Here is a 19,193-nt window from a genome sequence, read left to right as displayed (position 1 = left end):
AGTCGGGTCCCACCCTCCCCCCCACCCCACACACACACCCATGGTCAGCTCTGTCCCTTTCATCTCCCTCCTCTGCTTCAGGGCCTAAAAGAGGCAGCTGGGGAGAGGTGGAGGGGTGTTTGTGAAGGAGGCTTTGGTCCCCACCTCATCAAATGACATCCTTGCTTCTTTGTCCTTCTAACCCTGGAAAAGGCAGGAAGCATTACATTCTTCACTGCCGCTGAGGGAGAGGGCTTTGAGCTGGACCTTCAGGGACAGCTTCCTGATAACAGGGACGTTAAGAAATCCTTGGAGAGAGTGAGAACAGAACCAGGAGAAAGATGAAGGTTGCTTTGAATACTGACCTGCCTAGAGATGAGTCCTCCTTACAGCGTCCTAGGCTTGCTGGTGTCCCACTGCAATGAACCCCTCAACCAAGCATGAACACAGCGAAGGTTCTTGCTCCTGACATCACATCTCCTGCTGGAAGGGATCCTAAATGTCCGGGTTTCCTAGCTGGTACTCCAGAACCCACAGCCATACCAGATACTGAAACTCTGCCTGTGTTAAAAGTGACCTCAGGAGGTGCCCATCCTTTCCTGTTCTGAACTCGGTGGGTGTTCCCCTGGTGACCTGGTCTCCACTGGTTTGCCTGGCTCCATGATTGAGTCTAGAGCTCACCTTCTCTAGAATTTTCTGGCAGATCCCAGCCCTCCCAGAACTCATTTTCTCTAAGTAGCTCCCCTACAACATGCTGAGAAGAGGGATTTGTACTGTTGTGACCTTCCTGCCGGCAGGCAGAGTCCATAACGTCCTCAACTATTCCCAAGGATCTGTGTTCGTTTTGCTCACTAATTGTATCAGAAGCACTCAGAACAGTGTCTGGCACATAGTAGGAGCTCTAAAAACATTTATTGTTTGATGAATGGTTCTTATGCTCAGAAAGTCCCTCCACCAGAAGTCCATCCTACATCCCTCTTGCTGCCACTTATTTGTTTTTTTAAACTTTATTTATTTATTTAAGTACTCTTCACCAGCATGGGGCTTGAAGTCAAGACTGGGAGATCAAGAGTTGCATGCTCTTCCAACTGAGCCAGCCAGGCCACCTCCCACCCCACCCCCCATTGCTGCCATTTAAATTTTGAATTGTCCTGGCCTCAGAAGAGAGGGGTCCTCTGCCATCAATTATGATCGAGCGCCTACTGTGTACAAACCTTTGTGATATGTGACTCTCTTCAAAATTTGTCTTGGCTCATCACGCTGCTTCCTACTGTCCTCCCACCTCCCCTCCAAGTCCAGCCTTTATGCAACTTCAGTGGTCTATTCGCCAAGAGTTACCCAAGATTTAATAAAATATAACAAGAAACGAGAGGTTTGCTATATTTGTCCGTTCTATTTCTTTTTTCGTCTCCATTTAAGAGAAACGGAAACCTCTCCGTTTCTCCGTCCTTTCCTCTCTGTGCGCCTCTGGCTCGCTGCGCAGGCTTCTCTGTGGCCCGGGTCTCTGCTTCTCTGCTGGAGTCTCCCCCCTTTATCTTGGGGAGTGTCGCTCTGTTTCTTCCTTGGTGCGTGGCTGTGTCTCAGGCTCCCGGGCTAGCTCCCCGGCTCGCTCTCTCTTCTCCGTTTCCTTTACAACAAACAGGTAAACAGGTGACCGAGAAGTAGGAAAAAAAGAAGCTAGAGTGGAGTGTTTTCTCCCAGGTATCGGGGTCGCAGGTAGCTCCAAGCCTAACTGGGAGCAAGTCCCGACAGGTGCAACGCCCGTCCAGATGTTGCGCAACGCGAGGCGCGTGCCCGGAGCCCAGTCCTGGGTCCGGTTCCCGGGCTGAGGACGGGGGTGGGGGGTGGATTCAGACCAGAAAGATTCTTTCAGGTCCCCGTCTGGGAGACCGACCCCCGCCGGCTCAGCTCCCGCCCACCCCGGCTCCGGGGCCGTAAGGGGAGGCCGAGCGGCGGCTTGCCGGAAGGGGACAGTTTGGGACCCGGGAGGGGAGTTCCCCGCGTCTGGGCCCGTGGGGGGAGCTGCAGGCCGGCGGGGTGAGTAAGGCCCAGCGGACGCAGGAGGCTCAGTGGCGGCGGCGGCGGCGATGGGGAGGAGGGTAATTACGCAGGGAGGCTCTCGCCACAGCACGTCCCCACAAATGAGAGGCCCCGGGCCCCAGACACCACACAACAAAGCAGGAGGCAATTATTTGGCTCCAGTGGGAGGGGACAGCCCTTCGCCGGCCCACTGCCGCTGAGCACCCGGCCTCCGCTGAGGGCGCTGGGGGGCGGGGTGGGGGGCCGGGGCCGCTCTCACCAGCCCCCTGTGAGCAGGGGAGGGCCCGAGGGGCTCCCGCTGGGTCACCCTCAGAGGGGGTCCACGTTTCGGAAGGCAGAGCGGTAGGAGGCCCTGGGCATGATTAGAGCCATCCCTCAGCCAGCCGGGAGCCTCCCCCAAGGCCTCAGGGGAGGCCTCCTGGGCACCCCACGGGAGAGAGGCCAGGAGGGCCCGGGGCGCCCGCTGCAGCGTGGAAGGCGCTTTGTCGGTTCCGGGGGGAAGCCAGTGGCCAACATCTGACCCCCCCGCCCCCTTCCCCAGCTGTGGCCACACAACTGGCAACCAGAAGCCTCTCAGGCAGGTGGGGAAACCACAGAGGAGGGAGCGGGAGCCAGGGAGATTCCAGAGCACGTGGCCAGGCCTGGAATTCACGCAATTGATATGCAAATCAAACGCAAATTGGTCCTCTTTCCCCCCACCCCTCAAAAATCATCCGATCGGGGCCCCTGTGGTAGCAGAGCATGCCCGATCAGCTGGGGGTACCCCAGCCTCTGCTGGTCTCCCTCTCCTTCTCCAGCCACCCATGTTTGCTTCAGGAAAACTGTTAGCGAGTCCTACCAATACCTTGGAATCATGAGGAACCTTCCTGCCAAGGACTTCCCCCTCCTTGATGAGAGAACCCAAAGTACAGATGGAGAAAAAGAGGCCTTAAGAGATTCAGGTACTTTCCCCTGTTCTAACAAAACACCTGGAGGATAGCAGGGCTCCTAGAACCTTCTGACAACGGCCCTAGGTTATCAGCATGCCAGCTGGGGGAGGAAAAGGAGAGCAGGACTAGGAGCCCTAAAATCTGCTCTCTGGTCTCAGCTTTGCCCCTAACTTGCTGGGTCACCTCAATCCTGTCACTTCTCTTCTCTAAGCCTCAGTTTCCCTGAATGTCAATCCTGTCACTTCTCTTCTTAAGCCTCAGTTTCCCTGAATGTCAAATGACCATCTCTGGAGGAAAAAAAAAAAAAAAAAGGCTCTTCCAGATGTGGAGTCCTCTTTTTGCACCGCGGCCCTCCAGGGTTGCTGCCCAGAGGCCCATGAGCCAACTGTCCCCTTCTTTGTCCTCACCAGCTCTACCCTCACTGCCCCAGGCCAACCAAGGATGAACCCCGAACCCCTGTCTTTCTCCATCTTCAAAATCTCACTCAAAATCCACTTGAGGGAGCCTCCTCTGATTAATTCTACTAAACTAATTGCTCCTTTATGTTGGGGTCCCCTCCGTCTATGAAAGGCCCAGCATTCACAGCTGTCCCTTATGTTTGCCTTGCTGCTATGTTGCTGAAAGAGCTTCTAAGTAATTTTGAAAATATGTATCGTGTCCCATTGTGTCCCCCACCACCCGACCCCAGGATGGAGGCAAGGGTTGTGTCTCCTCCATGAGACTAAGGACTTCCCATGGACTTGAGTTGTGTCATTGGGACAGAAAGCCCCCATCGGGGTGGGACTGTGTCTCTGCCATCAGATTAGGACTTTTCCCTAGGGTGGAGGACTCGGCCTCCTCTATCTGCCCCAGCCTGGATTTGGCAGGAGCCATTTGACAGTGGGGAGGGACCCAGACAGCCTGCCTTTCCCAGGTCTCCACTGGCCGATTTCTCATTTCTCAGCTTCCCCTTCAAGCCCGAGCAACAGCCAGGGCGGCCGCTTTCGCCATCACCCTCTCCTGCCCAGGAGTGATTCGCCTCTTCCTTGCTCAGGAAACTGCTCCAGCACTCTGCCTCGTCCCCTTCCTCCTCCTCCTCCTCTCTCAGCCTCCAGCCTCCCAGTCCCTCTCTAGGGCCTCAGGGCAAGTATTTGCCATCTGCCGTACGGTGCGTTCCTGGGGCTGGCTCCAGGCTCCCTGGGAGGCCTGAGAGCCCTGCTCAGCTGCCCTTCACCCTCAGGGCCGCCTCATTACCCCCCAGAATGCCTGGGTCCCTTGCTCTCTCCCCTCCCAGACGTCCTGGCGTCTGCAATGCTGGGCTCCTCAAGTCCCAGACTGCCCTCTCCACTCTGGAGCTGGAAAGCCTATCAGAGTCAGCCTGAGGGGCCCATGCGAGCTGCGGGCGGCCTCCCGTGCTTCCCTCCTCCACATCTCCGTCACCACCTCAGGGAGCCTCCTCACCTTGGAACCCCACCGCTTTATATTCATCTGCAGACTACACTTTTTTTGGTCCAGTCCAAGCAAATGAATGTAAATGCAATGCAAGCCGGCTGCGAAGAGGCAGCAACACGGAGTGGCCCTGCCCCAGGGTAGAGGACTCCTCATCTGGAAGAGCCTCGCCTTTCTTTCCAGAGATGGTCATTTGACGCTCAGGGAAACTGAGGCTTAGAGAGGAGAAGTGATTTATTCGGGCATTCCTGGCTGGGATGCCTAGTCCTTTGGAAAATTCCAGGAGTCGCTGGCCTGAGTTGTGCAACAGGTGTGCTCTCCTCTTCCCCCAGACCTCGTTTAGCTGTGGCTCCTCTTTCAGTTTCGGTACTTTTCCTTCTCTGTGAGGTTCCCCTTCCCGGCCTCCTGCCACTTCTTGTTCCCGGAGGATGGGTGAGGGAGGCTGTGGTTCTTGTGTTCTCTGAGGAGAGCTGAGAGGCCAGGGCTGCCCTAGTGAGAGCTCCCACCGGCCTAAAATCCCTGTGATTAGAGTATTTCTGGGCGTGCCAGTGATATATACAGATGTGTTGGGTTAAAGACCTGTGACCCAGGGAAGGGGGGGGTCCGGCTGACATATTCTGGCATTACCACTCCTCAGAGAGCAGGAACTTGGGGCCCCTCCCCCACTCCTCGAGGGAGATTGGGGTTGTTGGGGTTGTTGCCTGGCGTGAAAGGAGGGGGTAGTCACCATCTAGAAATGCATTCAATCGGTGGATGTTTATTGAACACTTACTATGTTCCAGGCCCCAAGCTGGGTGCTGGGGATGTGGTGGAGAACAAGAGAGCCTGCCCTCAGAGAGCACGAGGGGGCAGTTCTCAAGCTTGGACTGAACCAGCATCACCTGGGATGCTCATTAAAATGAAGGCTCCCGGGGCGCCTGGGTGGCTCAGTCGGTTAAGTGTCTGCCTTTGGCTCAGGTCATGATCGCAGAGTCCTGGGATGGAGTTCCATGTCGTTGGGGTCTCTGCTCAGTGGAGAGCCTGCTTCTCCCTCTGCCTCTGCCTGCCACTCCCTCTGCTTGTTCTCTCTCTCTGTGTCAAATAAATAAATAAAATCTAAAATCTATGGGGCCCAGGACCGTGCATTTAGACAAGCATTTCCCCTTCTCTTTCCCAGGGACGTCGATGCAGGTGGTCTGGGGGCCCACACTGGAAGAGCCCTGGTGGCATGTTCTGGGTTGTAAGAATGGCCTGGAGCTCTCACAGAGCCCCGGGGAGGCAGGGAGGGGAGGAGGATGCTGAGAGGAGAGTCAGCTGGGGTAGGAGCAGAGATGCAGGGTCTCCCCTCATCACTAAGAAACAGGCCTGCCTCCCTCTTCTGATGCCGCCCCTCACAGACTAGGAGTTTGCACACTCAGCCCCCCGCCCCCACACCCTGTTGATTCCTACCCCTCACCTCCCTGGGGGCCCCAGGTAACCTTCTCCACAGTCCAGAGAGGGTGAGCACCAATGGGGAGGGATGGCAGAACTGCCTAGCAGAGACCCCTCTGACCACACTCCCCCCCACCTGCCTGGTCTCAGAGGGGCTCCTGGTCTCAGTGTCCAGGCTACAGAGAAGGGGGCCAAGAGGAAGGGATTTGAGGAAGAGAAATAGAGGGTGAGAGCAAGGCGAAGGGAAGGAGGCTGCCCCTCCTCCCCTCCAGCGCCTGGCGTTTGATGCTGGGGATGCTAAGACATCTCCTCTCCCGGAAACCCGAGGCCAGACAGATAAACACAGATGGAGGGAGAGACTCAGCTGCTTTATTTATGGGCCTGGTGACAGGCCCTCTCCTGTCTCAGAGTCCCTAATCTACCGGGCGGAAGAGCCATCCCACCCCCTCACTACCCTCTTCCCTCCCTCCTGAGACTGGGGCTCAGCCAGGCTCCAAGCCTTCCCCACAGTCAGGCACAGGCCTGTGTGCCTGCTCCCCTGGGCTGGGAGAGAGTGTCCAGGGGCTCTCTCCCAACAAGACGGGGAACACACATCCCACTCCTTGCCCACCCCCCACGTCCCACCCTGTCTTCACGGGCCATTAGGAGCCATTGGCTCTGCAAGGAGACCCACCTCCATGAAGGTGCCCAGGGACAGGTGGATGGGCTAGGTGCCACTTCAGAGGGTCCATAACCACCTAGAGGTTGGGCAGTTCAAGTGTCTTGACTTGGGAAGTGCCTGAGGAGAACCTCTGGGCCGGCCCCACATGGGCCTATCCCGAGCGGGGGTTGATGGGGGATTCCCTGAGGTCCCTAGAGGCTCAGACCCAGAGCAGAAGGCTCCTGGGCCCCTGCAGTGCTTCCCTCTAAGGAATTTCCTCTAATGGCAGTTCGTACCCACACAGAGGGGGCTCTGGGGACCCACGTTAGTTCCTCTTTTGCCCCACCCCCCTGGCGCTCACACGCCAGCAGCCTCTTATGAAGGGTCAGTTCCACTGTGGCTATCAGAGTGGGGTCCAGCCCTGGCCAGGCCTCCCATCAGCTGAGAAACACGGATTTCTCCAGCTCCCTGCCCTGTGCCCAGGTACACAGCCCCTTCGTTCTGTCCCTTTTATCCAGGTCTACCCCAAATCTGGGTAGGGGGAGAAGTAACTCAGCTTTCCAGGGAGGCCCCAGGGTCAGAGGTCAGAGAGCAGCGAAAGGGCAGGAAAAGAGGGAGGTCAGGGAGGGGGCAGATCCCTACTTGGAGGTGGCTTTGAAGCTAGACCTAAGAAGCCTTGAAAGCCCCAGAGATTTGGGGATTTGGCTCATAGGATCAGAGGGCTGTCTCCCTGACTCACAGCGGCCAGACAGGGACCTGTTCAACTCGCCTCTCTTTCTTTTTCATTTAAGTGACTTTGGTTCATCCACAGGCCAGGGAGGAACTTCACCAAAATGACACGCTTCCCCCCCCCTCCCCGTCCTCCCATTTCAGCCGGTCCCCTGATTGTCTCCCAGCCCTCCCTACCTCCCACCTTCTCCTAGCGCCCTCCTCCCCCTGGGGAAAAGGGGCAACTTGGAATCCTGGCTCAGATGTTCTGATTTACTGTGAAGTCCCAGGCAGTTTCTTTTTTGGACAAATGGGCCTGGTTTAAGGATAAATGGCATTCGCTGGACTCTCCCCCTAAATCTACTTCACATTCTCTTCTAGGAGCTTCTCCCCACTGACTGCACTCAGCCAGCTCCCTAGAGTGTCTTCCCAGTCTCTGAACACCACCTCAAGAATTCCATCTCTTTGCTGTCTGTCCTTGTTTCTGGACTCTTGTTGAATCAGGGACATGCTCTATCTCCCCTGTCAGTCTGGGAAATCTTTGTGGTCAAGAACCATGTCTCCCCTATCTGACCAACAGCTCCCTGAAGGGGTGGCCTTTTGCACCTACTTCCAGCACTGGGCACAGGCCCCCCTGCCCACCGGTGGGGGAGGGGGAAGGACGGGAGGCACGTTCAGTTCTCCACTCAGTGAACAGGTCACTACAAAGGTAAGCAAAGGGGAAAGGTTCCCACTGTGGCAACTTTTAAGTTGAAACTGAAAAGAAGAAAGGAAGAAGAGAGAGCGTTTTCCCCCAAGATTCTCCCAAGAACCTCAGAGCCTTCCTCCAGCCCCACCTCCTTGTTCTACTTGCTTTCCCCTCGAGGCCCAAGACCGAGGCCAGCAGGGTCTGTCCCATCTCTTCTGTAATGGCACGGTGCTCCATCCTCCTCCCACTTGCCTGCCCTGCCTGCCTGAGGGCCCTGGCTCCGTGCCAATTGTCAACCTGCTCAGCCCCACCCAGGGTCCTTCCTCAGGGCAGAACCAGTTGGAGAGGCTGTGCCTCCCCTTCCTGAAAGCAACTGCCAAACCTGAGACCCCCTTCTCCCTGAAGACAGGCAGTATGGATATGTGAGGCAGCTTGTGGACCACTCTGAACCCAGGAGCGTGTCTCTAGCCATGAGAGGGAAGATGAATGTGCTCAGCTTGGGTATGTTTTCACCTCCTTCTGTCCCCTCCCCTCCTTCAGGTGATGTTAGAACCCATGGTCTGGGAGAGGTCACAGTGTCCATCCATGCCCAACCCTCCACCATGCTGGATAAGCATCTCTGTTGGGTTTGAGACCCCCAGCACCCTGGCAAAGATGCTGCCATGGTCTTCTGAAGCCATGAAGCACACGGACCCTACTCTCCACTTGCCTTGACAGTAGGGTCCTAACCTGAAATCCCTTCATTGCTGCCCTCTCTGTTCCGGGTCCCCGAGGTGGCCCATGCTGATCACAGCTCTCCTTGCTCTCTCCTGGAGAGAATGGACCTGGTCCGTCCACCTGGGGCTCAGCCAGAGATGCTCACAGAGCTGCCAGGCTGGCTGGCTTCCGGCCTTCCCGTTTTAAGCCTGGGCTGCTGGAATTCCATCCTGACTTCTTTTTTTTTTAAGATTTTATTTACTTATTTGACAGAGAGAGACACAGTGAGAGAGGGAATACAAGCAGGGGGAGTGGAAGAGGGAGAAGCAGGCTTCCTGCAGAGCAGGGAGCCCGATGCGGGGCTCGATCCCAGGACTCTGCGATCATGACCTGAGCCGAAGGCAGACGCCTAACGACTGAGCCACCCAGGCACCCCCATCCTGACTTCTGATGGGCCGAAAGCTGCTGTCTCCCTTGCATCGGCGGCCCCCAGAGCTAAGAAGAGCTCTCATTTACTGAGCCCTTAGTACGGGCCCGGAACGCACACGTTCTTTATAATTGTCACAACAACCGCTGAGGTGGGTCCTATTATTACCCCCATTTTACAGATGGGGCAATGAAGGCCGTGACAGACCGTGGTGGTGGCACTTCCTGCCCAGAAGGCAGCCCACTTTGGGCCAGACCACAGTCATTGTTGTATGGACAGCAGGAGTGACCTACTGTGGACAAAGCTCTGCTCTGGGCAACTGAGGGAAAGGGCAGAGTACAAACCAGGCTTTCGCTTGCAAAGACAGCTTCTTGAGGGGTTTTCAATCTGATGGAAGAGACAAGACCACTGTCCTCTGGGAGCTGCCAGTCTGAGAGAGGAGTCTGATGGTACTAAGGAAAAATCAGCAATTCCCCTGACCCCCGATGACCCCATCCTGGGGAGCACCCACCAGAGGCCTCCACAACCACATCCGTGTCCTACGTGGGAGGCTAGCTCCTGCTGACCCTGTCCTGGGAAGAAACAGGATGGGATTCCTCTTCCCTGAGTTGCTCAGCAAAGGACAAGAGAAGACCCCTTTCTGGGCGCCTGGGTGGCTCAGTTGGTTAGGCGACGGCCTCCGGCTCAGGTCAGGATCCTGGAGTCCCGGGATCGAGTCCCACATCGGGCTCCCTGTTGAGCAGGGAGTCTGCTTCTCCCTTTGACCCTCCCCCCTCTCATGCTCTCTCTCTCTCTCATTCTCTCTCTCAAATAAATAAATAAAATCTTAAAAAGAAAAGAAAAAAGAACACCCCTTTCTGAGGCTAAAGGACTCTTGTTGGACACAGAGGCCTGCTGACTTCCAGGGCTGAGGACCTCACTTGGAGGGAGATTCTCCTGATGGCATGGGGCATGGCCCCCCGACCCGGAAGCAAGGGGATGGCTGGCGTGAACTCTGAAGGCATCTTGGAATTCCTTGCCATCCCATTTCCTCTTCATCCCGGCCAAGCTCGGAGGATTATGACAGAGTGGGCAATAAAAAGTGCCTAATTGGTTGTTGTCCAGCTGAGGCTGCTCCCCGGTTCCCTCCGCGGGGGCGGGAAACCCGCCGAGGCAGTTTCACTTTTGCTGGGGCCCAGTTTCCTGAGGGTGGCTGGCGCTAGTCCCTGGGGCTGCCTCCAAGGTGGGCGGGCCCCAGGAGGCGGAGGGCCCCCAGAGAGGACCAGAACCGCTCTTTCCCTGAGCAAAGAGGACAACACGCCTGCTGGCCTCTGTGGGAGTTGGGAGGCGGCGCAGAGGGTACCCTCTGCCCTGGGTGACAGTGCCCTCCGTCTACTTCTGCATTAGGGGGCCGAAATGGAGCGTGCTGGCTCTGGAGCCAGACTGCCTAGGCTGGAATCCTGACTGTGCCATCATCCAGCCGGATGATCCCGGGCACATTCCTTAGACTTGCTCTGCCTCAGCTTTCTCATCTGTAAAGTCGGGCTACGTGCGCATGAAGTGCTTAGAGGAGGGCGGCTCTTCCCTTCCCAGCTCTTCCCTTCGCAGCTCTGATTCCAGGAAGGGCAGAGCCAGGCATGGGCTCCTCACCTTCCCCGCAAACCTGCTCTGTCCCCAGCATCGCCCCCCCACCGCAACTCCGCCAGGGAACTTTCTAACAGACTGTTCCCTCCACTGGAACCAGCCACCCTGCTTCCTCTGCAGCTCTCCCCTTGTCCTCTTTCTCCAGCCACCAATTCCCAGGCCCAAGCCCATCCCTCCCTTGCCGGCCCCAGCCCTGAGACACCCCAGGCCCTGTCACCTGAGGCCCTCCTCTCTGTCCCGTCCGGCCGAGTGTCCAGTGTCTCCCATCAGACTGGGAAGTTAAGAACTATGTTTTACTACTGAATCTACTGGACCGTGCTAGTCATGTGTGGCCCTCCACGTCGCGGGCACCATTACCCCCTTGCCCATTCCTCAAGCTCCCCATTTTGATCCAGGAAAGTGGCACAGTCACTGGGCTGCCTGCCACCTCCAACTGCACCCAGGGGCTTGGCAGACACACAGCCGCCTGTCTGAAAAGGCTCAGGTGGATGCCGGCAGGCAGCGGAGGCCAATAGGCCTCCCCACCAGAGCCCCGCAGAAGCCCCTCCAGCGCTGGATGCTGTCACAACAGACCATTCAGTTATAAGGTCCAAACCCGGCCAGGCAGTGGCTAATGCTGCAGAGCCAAGTGGGACTCTCCAGAAACCCCCTCACCCAACTGCTGCCCTCAGAAGTCCTTTAGCCTCCTTTTCCTGCCCCTGCTATGCCGTCTGCCATCTCTTGGGGGGGGGGGGGGGGGGATGCTTATGGGTGGGGAGTGGAGTGGGAGGAAGGCGGCTTGGCCCCTAGGGGGGCAGCTGAGATTTATGGGACTGGATTTTTACAGGCTGGGGAGAGGCCCCAGGCAGGAGCTGTGGAGCCCACAGAGGAGCAAAAGCATAAAAACCTCCGGACTTGAAAGCTGAGCAACAGGCACCCCCAGGCCTGTGGGTGGTGAGAGATTTACGGCTCTTGCACAAGGCCTGGAGGGGGCCTGGGGAGCTGCAAGGACACTTCAGAGCCAGAATAACTCCCCACCAAGGCCTTCACCTTTCTCCTCTAGGAAAAAAAATTACTCACCAATAGAACAGGTTGGAACCGCCAGAAAGATGGTTATCGCTGTGGGGACCCCGCCCCACCTGGAGACTAGGTGACTCCCAACTTCCTCCCCCACCCCGGACTCTCCTTTCTGCCCCCAGGTCAGGGAGAGGTGCCTGGGGCCAGGTGGAGGGAGGGGGGTGACTTCCAGAAGGGGCCTCCTTCTGGAGGTAGGGACTGACGCTTGGATGCTTGTGTTCCCATGGCCCCTTCTCCCAGGAAGTGGGGGCAGGACGGGAGGGTGGGTTCTGGCCAATTCTGGAAGAGTCCCAAGATTTACGGAACACTTTCAGAGTATGTTTGTGGGGTAGGAAGGAGTCTTCCTTGAAGGGAGACAGGAATGGCACAATAAGGACACAAAAATACAGAGAGCTCGGTGACCCTGCGCTTGGTGACCAGCTTTCATTTAAGCCAATGAACCAGAGGCTGAGCTGGGAGTCTCATGAGCAGGAAGTGCCCAGCCCAGCCCCTACCTTCAGCTCTTGCCCACCAAACTCAGCTGCCAAGTTTCCCTCAGGCTTGACCCCAGGCTCCTCTCCCCGTCCAGGAAAGAATTATTTAGTAGTCATCGGAGCTGTGTCTAGGGCTTGACATCACTGGGGGCAGCTCAACTGGTTTAATGCTGTGTTTCTGCTTCCTCCCAGACTCTGGACTCTGCACCCCATCACCCTAAGTCCCCCCCACGTCTCCTGCACCTTCATGGATCAGCCCTGAACCTCAGCTGGGTGGAGGAGGGGTGCGCTGTTAACCACTTAAAAGGGCCCCGGGGGGAGCATCCCAGGACAGGTGAGGAGCTAGAGCCTTTGAACTGGGCCAGAGGGTGGGGGTTGCCGGAAGATGGAAATCCTGGGCCAGCCTTGCAGTGCTATAGGCAGAGGGACGGCGAGGAACTCCATCAAAGGCTGACCCACCCTCTCTCCAGTCTGGCCTTCCCCTCCCCACCCCCTAGTCCGGCCTCCCAAGACCAGAGCTGGCGCTGAGACGGCCAACTGAGTCATGTCTCGGGTGCCCAGCCGGGTGGGCACAGACTTGCCCATGGCCAGGCCCCACCCTGAGTGGTCGGTCAGCACTCCCCGGGAACAGGCCAGGGGCCCAAGTGGGGAGAGGACAGAGGCACTGTCCTTCCAAGCAGGGCACTGCTCTAATCTAGCCCAGCAAGGGAGACATTGGGGTGGGGAGCCCAGTGCTGGGTAGAAGGTGGGTAGGGAGAGCCAGGTATATTCTCCTTTCGTCCTTTCTTCTGCTGATTGGCAAGCAGGGAAGGGAAGGAAGACTCACTTGAGGTCAGGGTTCTAGCAGGGAGGGAAAGGAAGTCAGAGAGGAAAATGGCTTTGCTCCCCTGGTCCCCAACCCCCCCCACCCCCGCCCCAGCTTCAGACTACAGGCTCAAGGAGTGGGCCGGGCTGGTCAGGACCTGCCTCCAGCCCGCCTTCCTCCCCAGCAGGTCGGGGAAAATTACTCTCCTCATACTGCTTTTTATTTTTTGAAGCCAGATCAAAGCTGGGACCCAGCTGGGAGCCCTAGTAAACTCCCAGCAATGTGGAGCCTTGGAGTTTCAGCCGGGGAAGCAGGAGCTGTGGGACGGACAGGCCCAGGCCCTGGTGGCCCCGGGGTCAGGGGCGAGACAGGAGTCAGGAGTGGAGCTGGGAGGTGGGGGCCAGTCAAGGATCAGGGACTTGAAGTATCCAGGCAAGGCCGTGGCTGTGGTCAGCTTGGTTTCCGCAGCTGCTCTCCCCGAGCAGGGACCCACCCACGGAGGTATGACGCCCCAATCCCAGCGCCCAAGCCAACTGGAACGGTGTTGAGATTAGCCAAACGTCATCCCACTTTTACTTCACTGCCCTCCTCCACCACCTGCTCCGGGGCACGATTTTGTGTAGCCAGGAAGCTTTTAGATTAGATAGCCGTGTGCCCTCCTGCAAAAAAAAAAAGCACATTCCCCCTTTCCATGCCTGAGTTCAGACTAGAAAGCATCTCCTTCTTTCTTTCTTTCTTTTTTTTTTAAGATTTTATTTATTTGTTTGACAGAGAGAGCGCACACAAGCAGGGGGAGCAGTGGAGGGAGAGAGAAAAGCAGGCTGCCCACTGAACAGGGAGCCCCACGTGGGACTCGATCCCAGGACCCTGGGATCATGACCTGAGCCGAAGGCAGAACTGAGCCACCCAGGCGCCCCTCCTTATTTCTTTTATACTTTTTCGGTGAGAACTTGAAACTGAGAGTCAGCCCTGTGCCTGGCACCGTCTCTCCCTGCCTCCCCTTGTTCCTGTCCACAGCAGAGTCTTCTTGTGTAGGCCAAATAAGGGTCATTACGGTTTGGGGGGGCCTCCCTCCTCTCTAGGGTGGCCACGTCTCTTTTCTGGAATCGCACTGCCGTCCCCACTACCGTGGCTGGAAGGGATGAGTGGGGTCCCCCAGGTGAATGCATGTCTGGCACTATCCCGGGGACATGTTGTGCGGGCACCCAGACAGCCCCATTTCTTCCCTCATGCGTCCTGAAGTCTGGAGAGCCTGGATCCTGACTGGCACCCTGGTAGACCTGAGAGATTCCCCTGGAGCCTTGGCTGGCCCCGAGAAGCCCTCCTCCATGGTTACCCGGATTCCCTCCTTGTCACCCCGGGCAGCAATCCTTTGCCCCTGTTCCAGCTTCTCCCGAGGTGGAGGGATGGACACTGAGCGGGTGCACGTGCATGCGTGCGTGTGAGTGTGTTCTCAGGCACACACACCTAGGTGGGTCTGGATCTAGAGGGAAGCAAGGACAGAGGGCCACTCTACCAATTCGGCTCCCGCTGATGCACTGTGTGACCTCAGCCAACCCTACCACCTTCTTAGAGCCTCGGTTTCCCCTGGCCATAAAATATGGTGTTAATTGTCCCTCCCAGGGAAGCTAGGAGGCTTAACTGGGCAATGGCTCTGAAGTGTCTTGGAAGGGAAGGAGATCTATAAATACAAGTGATCATTAGGGGGTATTTTGCAGCCATTTTGTGGGCCCCAGTGTATTATTACTATTATCATCGCTACTGCCATTGCCAACCCCGTCACCCACTTCCTGAGTCTCTGCTGGCTGGGTCGGCGCTTCCAGGTGAAGAAGTGATGTTCCTGAGCCCAGCATCCCAGCCGATGGCCTCACTGAATCCACATCCTCCACACTCAGGGCGTCTGGGGAAGCCTCAGGAGGCCAGTGATGGCCACCAAGATGGGGCTTTGACAGGAGGGGGTCAGGGACCCAGAAGAGAGAGGGAGACAGGGCCCACCTGGGGAACTTCACTTTGTCCCTAGGAACGTCTCCCGTCTGCCATGGGAAGCCTGGACCCGGAGAAGCAGACACAGAGCTGCGGTCTTTGGATCAGGAGGGGTGGAGAGGGGCTGAGCGCAGGCGAGAGGCTGGGGCAGAGATAGGAGAATGTTACCAGACATGGGAAGATGAGCTGGTCGGTAGGAACTGATTCCTTGAAGAGGCAAATGGCTCTGCAAGGAGTCTTTTTTTTTTTTTTTTTTTTTAATTGATTCATTTGAGACACAGAGATACGGAGAGAGAGAGAGAGCATGAGCAGGGAGAGAGGCAGAGGGAGAGGGAGAGGGAGAAGCAGGCTCCCTGCTGAGCCAGGAGCCCGATGTGGGGCTCGATCCCAGGACCCTGGGATCATGACCTGAGCTGAAGGCAGACGCTTAGCCATCTGAGCCACCCAGGCGCCCCTCTGCAAGGAGTCTTTGCAGCAGCTAGAACATACCCTCTTTCCAGGGGAAGCAGGGCATGGGCCTGGCAAACAGTAGGCACTCAATGCATGCTTGCTAAACTCAATTTCTATGCTCGCCTTTCCCTTCCAGTAAGGTTAAAAACCCAGCACCGGGGCGCCTGGGTGGCTCAGTCGCTTAAGCAACTGCCTTCGGCTCGGGCCCTGATCTCAGGGTCCTGGGATCGAGCCCCGTATAGGGCTCCCTGCTCCGCGGGAAGCCTGCTTCTCACTCTCCCACTCCCCTGCTTGTGTTCCCTCTCTCTCTGTCAAATAAGTAAATAAAATCTTTTTAAAAATAAAATAAAATAAAATAAAAAATAAAAATAAAAAGCCAGCACCTGCTTTTAGAAGTGCCTTGGACGCCCCCTAGTGGCGACAAGCGAAGGCTGCGCGGGCACAGGTGCTTTCGACCCTAAAGGGCTGCTCCCTGGGAAGGGAGGAGGGAGGAGGGGGGAAGGAGGGCCTGCCCTTTCTTCCTGAGGCTCCACAGACCTCATCCCAAGGGGACGAGGGGGTAGAAAGAACCAGGTAAGAAGGAAGAACTCTGTGGAGAAGGATGGGTGGAATGTTCTTGCTGGAAGATTCCATGGCAGTTGGCGGCCAGCCATCGGGTCTGGCAGGGGAACCAGGGACAGAGGGAGCTGACAAGTCAGGGCATGGGTCAGGAGCAGCATCCCTGGACAGTGGAGAAAGGGGTGGCTCTGTGCGCACCCCTGGGGTGTGGGGTGGGGTAGCTGCCAGAGTATAATAGAGAGATACACTTTACAGCCTCCATCAATGTTTCGTGCTCATAGAAGACTAAGGAAACTTAGATCACTGAAATCATAGATGGGCTGGGGAGAAAAAAAGTAATGAGGCTTCACTTAAACTAGTTGTTTGTCCCACATTTCTCTGGGCAAGTAGGAGTGGCAGGGATGGTTCGACAAGTCTGCAACTTTGATTTCTCTGTAGGTGGAAAGAGAAGGAATGAGAATGTGGAAAACCAGAGGAGGGAAATGGGAGAAGCAGAGGCTACTGGGAAGATCCTTAAGGGAGAATGAGCTGGCTTTCGAAGGCTCAATTGGTTGTAACTCTTCAAAAATAAACAATAAAGCTCGGGTTGTAGTGCTGAGTGAGGACCAACAGATAGTCAAGGGTGGGACACTGACGTTCCTCTAGCTTCTGGACATCCAGCACCCGCTGCACCATTCTTTCACAGAAGGCCCCAGAAGGAATCTGGAGCTTCCTAAGGGCAGAAACTGCAGTTCTGCGTCCCGCCCTCCCTCTGGTGCTCTTGCCCATCCTTGGGGATGGATGCACTAATGAATGAGATGCGGCAACTACATGCAAAAGAGGCCAGGGAGGGTGTCAGGAAGCAGGAAAAGCAGGGGAGAATCGAGAGGGAAGGAGGTGAAGAGGGAGACCGGGAAGGAGAAGTGAAATGGAGGTGGAGGAAGCTGGGCCTGGCAGAAAAGGGAATCCACGAAAAGTGTTAAAAGGATGCAGTCATTTAGTCAGTCAACAAACATCACCGTGCACCTACCCTACAGCAAGCAGTGTGCTGTGGGGGGCGGGGGAGAGGGGCAGGGGTGAACAAGATAAACGTGGGGCTTTAAGGGGTGGCATAAATGAGAAAGAGAGAGAAATCAACCGCTTAGAACAAGAGGCTGAGAGTAGTTAGAAACAAGAAGGGAAATATCACTGAGAGAGAGAGAGAGAGAGAGAACCTGCCTCCAGGCCCATCGCGGGTGAGACACAGCGGGAACCACCTGTCAGCCCTGGCTCCCTGAAGACCAAGGCAGGTAGGGGGAGCAGGGGTGAAATTCAGGAAGGGGAGGGACAGAAGTGGGGGAGGGAGGAGGGTGAGACTGTTCACAGTTTTTCACTTGGCACCCACAGTCGACAGATATCTTTGGGCTACTGAGACATTTGGCTACCTGAGGAACTAACTACTTAATAGGGTCGCCGGGGTCCCACCCCCGGAGATTCTGATTTTCTCCACCTGGGATGGAACCTAGACTTCAGAATTTATGAATAGCTCTCCAGGGAGTCTGAAGTGCAGCCAGGGAGAAAGTGGACATTAGAGGCTGCCCGCCTGGCCTCCTTCCCCTCATGAGGGTGGGGGCCTTCTTGAAAGCAGCGCCCTGTGGGAAGAGAAGTTGTATGGTGGTTTTAGGGGGTTGTAAATGAGGCTCAAAGACTCCAACGGTCCTGGCAAAAGTATAAGGGGCTCCTGTCTTTAGAAAGTGCCCCCTTGGGCGCCTGGGTGGCTCAGTTGGTTAAGCGACTGCCTTCGGCTCAGGTCATGATCCTGGAGTCCCGGGATCGAGTCCCGCATCGGGCTCCCTGCTCGGCGGGGGGTCTGCTTCGTCCTCTGACCCGTCCCCTTTCATGTGTTCTCTCTCTCTCATTCTCTCTCTCAAATAAATAAATAAAATCTTTAAAAAAAAAAAAATTTAAAAAAAATAATAAATAAATAAATAAAAAAGAAAGTGCCCCCTTCCTCAGCTATGCTTCTGGTAAGAAAGGAGCAAGAGAGCCTCGAAAGAAAGAACAAAACAAGGCAATGGCGGTCTTTAAAAGAGACCAATTCAAGTAACTCACAAGGGCTGCCAAGTTCTGTTTTTGCACCCTGTTCCCCCACCCACACACATGCACCCCCCCACTTGGGCTGCCTTCATGATGGGGCCTCTGGGGTGAGAGCAGCAGCAGAGCTGCCCCCGCTTTTGTCCCACAAAAGGTTTGGCAGTGGCCCAGCAGGATATTCAACCTCACCCCCCCCAAAACTCCCTGCACCCTAATACAGCTGAGTCACTGAACCGGGGTGGAGTCCTTGGCCTGACAGTGAAGCAATCTTAACTTGAAAAATGACATGGGAACAGAATGTATGGTCTACATAAACAAGTCCTATGTAGATGTAATTGTATGCAAATATTCATTTTTTAACTCCGCATTCATTTCCTGCCAGTCCTCTTGTACAGGCCTCAAACCTTCCACTGCAGCTCACAGTACAGCAGGGGTCAGAAGTGAAAACAGAAGTGCAGTGTTAGCGAGCCAAGCCCTCTGCTATGGCTCAGCAGGAGTTAGGTGTTCAGACTTTAAGCAGGATCTTGAAGGATGTATAGGAGTTTACCAGGAGAAAGGAAGGCTAAAGTAGGAAGGGAAATAGAAGAAGTGTTTAAGAAATGTGGAATTTTTCCTTGAGGCAAAAGGGTAGGTAGGATCTGTAGAAAGGGAATGGGGCGGAGTAGGAAAAATCCACAAATGAGTGTAAAGGTTACGGTTTGCCTCCTAGAAAGGAGTTTGGGCTTTTTATCCAGAAAGGCATAGATCGGGAGCCAATGAAGGATCTTAAGTAGAGGAGGGATAGCTTCTAGAGCTTTGTTTTTCCAAAGGCTAAGGCTGGGAGGGGTAGACTGGAAGAGAATATTAACATTTATTCATCAGTTCCTACATACAGGGCATTGGCTCTGCATTTTATCACTCCAACCCTTTATGATAGCGTTTTTCAAACTGCCAGTCATAATCAAGAAAAGGAAGGCAGGCAGAAAGGAAGGGAGGGAGGAAGGAAGGTTAACAGGATAGAAAATACCAGCGTCTCACGGGTAGGAAGGTTTAGTATTGTTTGCGGAAACTTTGTTATACATTCTCGCAGGAGTGTTAAGTGTACTGTATCAGGATTCAAATGTATTTCTCGCTGTGGCTTATGGTTAAAAAGAGAGAGAGAGAGAGAAGCCGCTGCTCGGAGGTGTAGGTGTGGTGGGCCTCCTCGTACAGACGAGGACGGAAGGCGCGGGGAGTTTCAGTACCCTGCCGCTCTCCAAGGGCGATGTG

At 55.7% G+C, this 19,193-nt stretch overlaps 1 protein-coding gene across 6 annotated transcripts in view; it reads right to left on the bottom strand.

Moving 5' to 3' along the window:
* Window positions 1-19,193, bottom strand: part of SP6 (Sp6 transcription factor) — a 73,959-nt gene that overhangs the window by 21,783 nt on the left and 32,983 nt on the right. Inside the window, exon 2 of one of the 6 annotated variants that reach the window (XR_004683209.1) lies at window positions 1,353-1,606. The exons of the other annotated variants lie outside the window; for them this stretch is intronic. The gene's annotated coding sequence lies outside the window, so the exon portion shown is untranslated. Of the gene's footprint in view, window positions 1-1,352; window positions 1,607-19,193 lie in introns of those variants that run through there. 6 annotated transcript variants of the gene reach the window in all.

The sequence above is a fragment of the Mirounga leonina genome, unplaced genomic scaffold, assembly GCF_011800145.1.
Source record: "Mirounga leonina isolate KUSES-001 unplaced genomic scaffold, KU_Mleo_1.0 Mir_200, whole genome shotgun sequence".
Lineage (NCBI taxonomy): Eukaryota > Metazoa > Chordata > Mammalia > Carnivora > Phocidae > Mirounga > Mirounga leonina.
Note: the sequence above shows the minus strand (reverse complement) of the source record. Positions and strands in the feature narration are given on the sequence as shown.